Source organism: Elephantulus edwardii, unplaced genomic scaffold (assembly GCF_000299155.1).
Source record: "Elephantulus edwardii isolate Elephantulus edwardi_28Jun2011 unplaced genomic scaffold, EleEdw1.0 scaffold00230, whole genome shotgun sequence".
NCBI classification, from domain to species: domain Eukaryota; kingdom Metazoa; phylum Chordata; class Mammalia; order Macroscelidea; family Macroscelididae; genus Elephantulus; species Elephantulus edwardii.
Window position 1 is genome coordinate 4,496,880 of NW_006399980.1, and position 8,136 is coordinate 4,505,015.

The 8,136-nt window shown below is 40.8% G+C and overlaps 1 protein-coding gene across 1 annotated transcript in view; it reads right to left on the reverse strand.

Annotated features, from left to right (window-relative positions):
• The window catches only part of PPEF2 (protein phosphatase, EF-hand calcium binding domain 2), an 85,303-nt gene that overhangs the window by 50,388 nt on the left and 26,779 nt on the right, over positions 1-8,136 (reverse strand). The window lies entirely within an intron of this gene.

The window sequence follows — 8,136 nt, forward strand, 5'->3', positions numbered from 1 at the left end:
AGGGAAGGGAAGGGAAAGAAAAGAGAAATTTTAAAAAAGCCTGACAAATTACCTCTATTTTAAGGAACTCCATGGAGCATCTCTGCTCTATAACACACGGGGTAACTGTGAGGCAGAATCACCTTAATGACAATTGGTTGAGCTTGACTTAGGGACAGATGGGCGTATACCACGGGTTTAAAGTGGAATTTCTTTTGATTTTTTATTTACTTTTTCATAGTAAGTTTAGGGCCTACCATCAGGTATTATTCCTGGAAAAGGAGACAGCTGTCCATGTAACTAACCAGAGCCTTCTTAGGTTTCTTGACCTGGATCTGCTACATGGATGAATGGACTATTTGTGGATAAAGCTGGATTACAAGGGAAACTCTGTAGGTTCATTAAGGTCAACCTCGTGAACAATAGACAGATTGATTTAATATATTTAGGTTGTATTAGACAGCTTATAGAACTCTTGCTAATTTCCCTAAGAGGTAAGACAACAGAGGGGTGGTAAAAAGGAATGCTAGAAGAATTTAGGCAAAGCTAAATTTTACACTACATGAGGAAGATTAAGGTGTGCCTGATTCAGGTCATGGTCTTTTCAGTCATTTGCTGTGCATTTGAGAGCTGGACAATGCATAAGGATGACAGAAGAAAAATTGATGTAGTTGAGTTGTGTTGCTGGTGAAGAGTCCTGAACATTCCATAGACTGCCAAAACATATGTTCTCGGAAAGAGGCAGCCAGCATGCTCCTTGGAAGTGAGGATGACAAAACTTCATCTCTCACACTTCGAACATGTTGCTGTTGTTTTTGTTGTTAGGTGCTGTTGAGTCAAGTACAACACATAACGACCCTCTGAACAACAGATATGAACCCTATCCTATCCTGTGCCATTCTCACACTTCACACACTACAGCCCAGTGTGGCAGTCACTATGACAATCCACCTGGTTGAGGGTCTTCCTTTCCTTTGCCGACCCTCCATCCTTCCAGGAATCATGTCCTTCTCCAAGGAATAGCCTCTTCTAGCGACATGTCCTAAATATGTGAGGTAAAGCTTTATCATTCTTGCCTCCAAAGAGCACTCTGGTTGCACCCTTTCCAAGGCATATTTGTTTGTTCTTTTGGCAACCCATGGGATGTTCAGTACTTTTCTCTAACACCACAGCTCAAAGGCATCAATTCTTTTTCTGACATCTTTGTTCATTGTTCAGCTCTCAGATGCATAGCAAGTAATTAGAAAAACCATGGGCTGAATCAGATACATCTTGGTCTTCAAACTGAAGTCATTACTCTCAATAATTTGGAGAGGTCCTAACTGCAAACTTTTCCCATGCAATATGTCTCTGCTGGTACTAAGAGTGTTAATTGTGGATCCAAGTAAGATGAAGTTGTTGACAGTTTCAATATTTTCTCTTTTGGAAGGTGAAGTGGCATCCACTTCCTAAGTGACATACCTCCAGAAACTCTATGAATTTTTATAAATGTTGATAGTTGTAGAGGGGCTTGAGGCCTTTTGTTCATAGGGTTGCTATGAGTCATGTTCAATTTGAAGGCAATAAATAACAACAATAACATCATGATGTTGCCTATTGGTCTAGTGTTAAGAATCTCTGGAAACAGGATTGGCCACCCACTTCTTAAATAATGGACCCCTGAAAACCCTATCAGTGGTAGAGTACATGTTGCTAGGAGAGGCTATTCTTAGGAAAAGGATATTATGTTTGGAAAGGGAAAGGGATCCCCAAAGAGAAGGAGGTATCTCCAAGTTCTGCCAAGAAATCTGGAGGACAATCACTTGGCCAACTGACTGAAAGAGGTCTATATTTGTTTCCATTCCAAAAAAAAAATGTGACCTGAAAGAATGTGGAAATTATTGAACAATATCATTTCTATCATATGTAAGCAAAATTACTGGAATATTACATCAACTGAGAACTGCCAGATGTGCAGGCTGGTTTTAGAAGAGGCCAAGACATGAGGGATATTACAGCTAATGTTAGATGGATCTTAGCTAAAAGCAGAGAGTACCAGAAGAGTGTCTATCTGTGTTTCATTGCCTATGTAAAGGTGTTTGACTGTGTGGATCATAACAAACTGTGGCTGGCTCTGAAAAGAATGAGAATCTCAGAACACTTAATTGTGCTTATGCGAAACCTGTGCTTGAACCAAGAGGCAGTCATCAGAACAGCAATTAAACACTGCATGGTTCAAAATCAGGAAAGGTATATGTCAAGGATGTTTCCTATCTTCATACCTTTTCAATCTATATGCAGAACAAATCATCCAGGATACTGGGATCTATGAGGAGGAGTGTAGCATCAGGATTGGATGAAGACTCAACAACCTGCATTATACAGGTGACACAACCTTGCTTGCTGAAACTGAGGAGGGTCTGAAACATTTGCTGCAGAAGGTCAAGGCCTTTGATATGGATTGAAGCTGAACATCAAGAAAACAAAGATTCTCACCACTGGAGCAAGTGGCAGCATCATGACAGACAGTGAAGAAGTGGAGATTGTTAACAGCAACAACCTGCTTGTCTCCACAATCAACACTCCTGGGACCAGCATCCAGGAAATCTAACAATGAGCTACATTAGGAAAATCTGCTGTTAGGAAACTCTCCAGAGTACTGAAGAGCTATGATGTCAATCTAGACACTAAGGTGCGCTTGATTTAGGCTATGGTCTTCACAATTACTTGCTATGCATCCGAGAGTTGGATGATGACTAAGAATGATAGAAGAAGAGATGCCTTTGAGCTGTGGTTCTGGAGAAAAGTATTGAATATACCATGGACTGCCAGGAGAACCGTTTCATCCCGGAGTGGGTGAAACCAGGCTGCTTCCAGGAGGCAAAGATTTTGAAGCTTCATCTGACACACTTTGAACATGTTGCAAGGAGGGATCAGTCTTTGGAGAGGGACATCATACTTGGCATACTTGGAAGGTTGGAGGAACAGCACAGGGAAGGAAGACCCTTAATGAGATGAATTGACTCAGTGACTGGATGGGAGTAGGTGTGTCAGAGACAATGAGGTTGGCTCAAGATAGAGGAGGGTTGTACATAGAGTTGCTGGGAGTCACAAGAGACTTGACAGTATATAACAACAACAACAACATCTATCTATCTTGGATCTGCAATCAACACTTTTGGTCCCAGCAGTCAGGAGATCAAAAGATGTATTGCACTGGGAAATAAGGGACCTCCACAAATTACTAAGAACCAATGATGTCAGTTTGAAAATTAAGATGAACCTCATTCAGGCTATGATCTTTTTCATCACTTGCTATGCCTCTGAGAGCTGGACTATAAGTAAAGATAACAGAATAATTGATGCCTTTGAGCTACTGTCCTGCAGGGGGCAAAAAGAAACAGATATGTCTTGGAGAAAGTGCAGCCAGAATGTTCTACAGAGGCAAGGATGAAAAAGCTTCATCTCACATACTTTGGGCACATTGCTAGGAGAGGTTATTCCTTGGGGAGGAACATCTTGTTTGGAAAAGTGGGGGGGCCAACGAAAGAGAAGAAGCTCTTCAACCAGATAGATTGAAGCAATGATTGAAACAGTGAGCTCAAATGAGTCAGAGATGATGAGGATGGCACAGAATAGGACAGGGTTCAAATCTGTTGCTTACAGGGTCACTATGAGTCCTACTTGACTTGATGGCACCTAATTATCTATCTATCTATCTATCTATCTATCTATCTATCTATCTATCTAATCTACTTCTATTTTTTTTCCTAATCTACTTCTAGTTGTGCTTGCTTTTCTAGGGAATCCAGTCTAAGACATGGATAATCCTCAATCCTGCTTTAGCAATTTAGGGCAGAAGGAACTAGCAAAATCTATCTTTATCTTCCCCTCCCCCGCCCCCGCCAACTCCCACATAGAAAAGCCTCTATCTGGAACCTGGGATCACTTTAGCTGTGATTGGAGCTGTATGTAGTTGAAGAACAGTTTAATATTCTTTTTCTCCTTTATGCAGGACTCACATGAGTCCTCAGCTGCTATACAAAAGGTTGACAGTGTCGACTCAACCGCCTGTTTTGTGAGGAAAAGTCTTTCTGATCTGCTTTGATAAAGATTACAGTGAAAAGATTCCCTAAGACATGATTCTACCCTGCAACACATGGGACTCAATAGGCCTTTGTCTTACCAGTCTATCAGTTTGTCATACTGATAGATTATGTGTTAGCGTGATGCACAAAAGCTATGCTACCAGAACTTACAATATCAATAAGGTTACTCGTGGCATACAGGTTTCAGCAGAGCTCTCAGACTACGACTGTGAAGAAAGATCTACAAAAATACTACTGAAAATCCACAACAGTGTCCAATAAAGTGATACATGATGAGTTCCCTAGATTGGGAAGGAATTCAGAATACGCAGGGGCTATGACACTAGACCGAAGCAGAACAATAAATGATCGTGAAGATAGCACGGGACTGGCACCATTTCATTCTGCTGTGCCTGGAGTCATTATGAGTAGATGTAGATTGAACAGCAATTAACAACCAAAACCACTGCATCCCTTGCTATCACAATCTCTGATATGTAAGTGACCCAACCTTGCTTGCAGAAAACGCAGAACACTTAAAGTACTCACTGATGGAGCCTGTCACCAGCTGTAACTGGGCTCTCTGTGGAAAGACAGTTGGGGAGGTTCCTCCATAACGTGAACCAACAAACCTCTGCCTCCAACCCTGAGTCATAGTCAGCAGGAGGCTGACCTCAGCACAGAGTCCCTCGTAAGATGGCAGTTCTGAGTCTGTGCTATGTGTGTGTTGAATTCTTATTATATATGCAATTAGAAAACACTGACCTGGAGCTCAATCCATAAGAATTGTTGTTAGCGGCCATTGAGACAAGTACAACTTAGTGAGCCTGTGAATAATAGATCTGTACCCTGTGCTGTCCTGTGCCAGCCTCACAATCAATACACTCAAACCCATTGCTGTTGCCACTATGTCAATCCATTTGGTTGAGGGTCTTCTTTTCCTTCGCTGTCCCCTCACCTTTCCAAGCATGATGTCCTTCTCCAAGAAATAGCCTCTTTGGGCAGCATGCTCAAATTATGCAAGATGAAGCTTCACCATCCTTGCCTCCAAGTAGCACCCTGATTGCACCCTCTCCAAGATATATCTGTTTATATTTTTGATAGTCCATGGGATATTCAGTACTCTTTTCAAACACCACAGTTCAAAGGCAACAATTCTTTTTCTGTCATTCTCAGTCATCCATTGTTCAGGTCTCAACAGCACAGCAAGTGATTGAAAAGACCAGGACCTGAATCTGGAGCCTCTTAGTCCTCAAACTAATATCATTGCTTCTCAGCAATTTGGAGCGGTACCTGACTGCAGATTTTCCCAGTGCAATACATCTCCTGATCTCTTGACTGCTGATACCAAGTGTATTGATTGTGGATCCAAGTAAGATGAAGTCATTGACAGTTTTCTTTTTTTTTTTCTTCCATCTGTGATGATGTCATCTAATGGTTCAGTGGGAATATTTTGGTTTTCTTGATGTTGAGATGTAATCCATATTGAAGGTTGTAGTGTTTGATCTTCTGCAGCAAGTGCTTTAAGTGCCTCCTCACTTTTGGCAAGCAAAATTGTGTCAACTGCATAAAGTCTTTCTCCATTCCTGATATCGTATTCTTCTTCACAGAACCTAGCTTCTTGAATAATTTTCTCAACATAAAGATTAAATAGGTGTGGGGAAAGAATACTACCCTGATGCATGTCTTTCTTAATTTTAAACTATGTAATTGTCTACACAGGAATCAGGTTAATTACATCTTTGGAATCATTGGAGAGGCTCAATATCAGCTGTGAAAACAAGGCCAAGTGCAGATTTTGGAACTGATCATCCACTACTCATAAACAAGTTCAAGTTGAAGCTAAAGAACATTAAAACAGATCCACAAGAACCAAAATTCAGCTTTGAATCTATCCCACCTGAATTTAAAAACCATCTTAAGTAAAGGTTCGAGGCCTTGAGCACTAATGAACAAAGACCAGACGAGCTGTGGGAAGATACCAAGAATATAATCGAAGAAGAACACAAAAGCTCATTACAAAGACAGAAGAAGAAGACAAGACTGAGATAGATATCAGAAAAGACTGAATATTGCACTAGAATACCAAGAAGTCAAAGCAAAGGAAGAAATTAGGAAGTTAAGGGAAAAGCTAGAGTCACAAAATCAAAAGAGATAAACTTGCTTAATATTTCTCAAGTGAAGGAACCAAATTCAAGCCTGAGTGGCACTACTTAAGGACACTATGGGCAGAATATTAAATTATCCAGGAAGCATCAAAACACAGAGTCACCGTATCAAAAAGAACTGGATGACACAGAAGAATTTCACCAAAAAAAAAAAACATATGATCAGGAGGCAATGGTGATGAAAGATGAAGTTCAAGCTGCTCTGAAGGAAATGGCAAAAAAACAAAGTTCCAGGAAGTGATGGAATATCAATTGACATATTTCAGCAGACAGATGCTGCCTTGGATGTGTTCACCAGGATGTGCCAGGCAATCTGGAGGATATCTGATTGGCCAGCTGACTGAAAGAAATTTATCTTTATTTCCATACCAAAAAAGGTAATCCAACAGAGTGTGGAAATTATCAAACAATATCACATGCAAGCAAAATTCTGCTGAAGATTATCCAAAAACAATTGAACAATACAACAACAGAGAACTACCAGAAATACAAGCTGGGTATTTGTCTGATGGATCTTGGCTGAACCAAGAATACCAGAAAAATGTCTATCTGTGTTTCATTGACTATGAATAGGCAATTGATTTTGTGCATCACAACAAACTGTGGCTAGTATCAGGAAGAATGGAAATTCCAGAACACCTGATTGTGCTCATACAAAATCTAACTTGGACCAGGAAGAAGTCAAAAAAGGGCAAGAAAACACTGCATGGTTCAAAATGGAGAAAGGAGTACATCAGGGATGCATCTTGTCTCCATAGCTTTTTAATCGATATGCAGAATGGATCATTTGGGAAGCTAGGCTTTATGAGGAGGAGTGTGGCATCAGGATTGGAGGAAGGCTCATCAACAACTTGCATTATGCAGATGACACAACCTTGTTTGCTGAAAATGAGGAAGGCCTGAAGTGCTTGGTGCAGAAGGTCAAGGATTGCAAACTTCAATAGATTGAAACTCAACATCAAGAAGACAAAGATTCTTAACCCTACACCAATAAGCAACATCATGATAGATGGAAATGAGACTGAGATTGTTAACAATTTCAACTTTCTCAACTCCATAATCAACACTCTTTGCACTAGCAGTCAGAACATCAAAAGACTAACTGCACTGAGAAAATCTGCTATGAGAGACCTCTCCTGAGTGCTAAAGAGCAATGATGACAATCTGGAGACTAAGGTGTGCCTGATTCAGGTCTTGGTCTTTGCAATTACTTGCTATGCATCAGAGAACTGGACACTTATTAAGGATAACAGAAGGAGGATTGATGCCTTTGAGTTGTGAAGACAGTTGAACATTTCATGGACTGCAAAGAAAATAAACGTGTTTGTCCTGGAGAGGGTGAAACCAAATTGCCCCTTAAAGGAAAGGATCAGGCATGTTGCCAGGAGGGACCAGTCTTTGGAGAAGGACATCAAGCTTGGAAGGCTAGACTGAGGGACAGCACAAGAGGGGAAGACCCTGGATGAGATGGATTGAAACAGTAATTAAGATAATGGGGTTAGGTGAGTCAGAAACAGTGAGACTGGCTCACAACAGAGCAGGGCTCAGAGCTATTGTGCATAGGGTTGCTATGAGTCACAGATGACTCAATGGCACTTAACAACAACAGAGTTCCCCACTCTGTTAGCACACAGCTTCTTGGTCTAGGTATAGGTTTCATATGAGTACAATTAAGTGTTCTGGGACTCCCATTCTCAACGTTATCCATCAAGATTATGGGGCTATACCTCATTAAGGGAAAAGAATGCTCATCTTTCCCCATAGAGAAATCTGGTGGATTTGATCCAATGGCATTTTGGTTAGCAATCCAATACTTAACACTCTGTGTCACCAGAGCTCCTGATATGTAAGAAAAGAGGGAAATATGAACACACATATTGTTGCTTGTTGTTATGTGCCGTCGAGTCGCTTGCGACTCATAG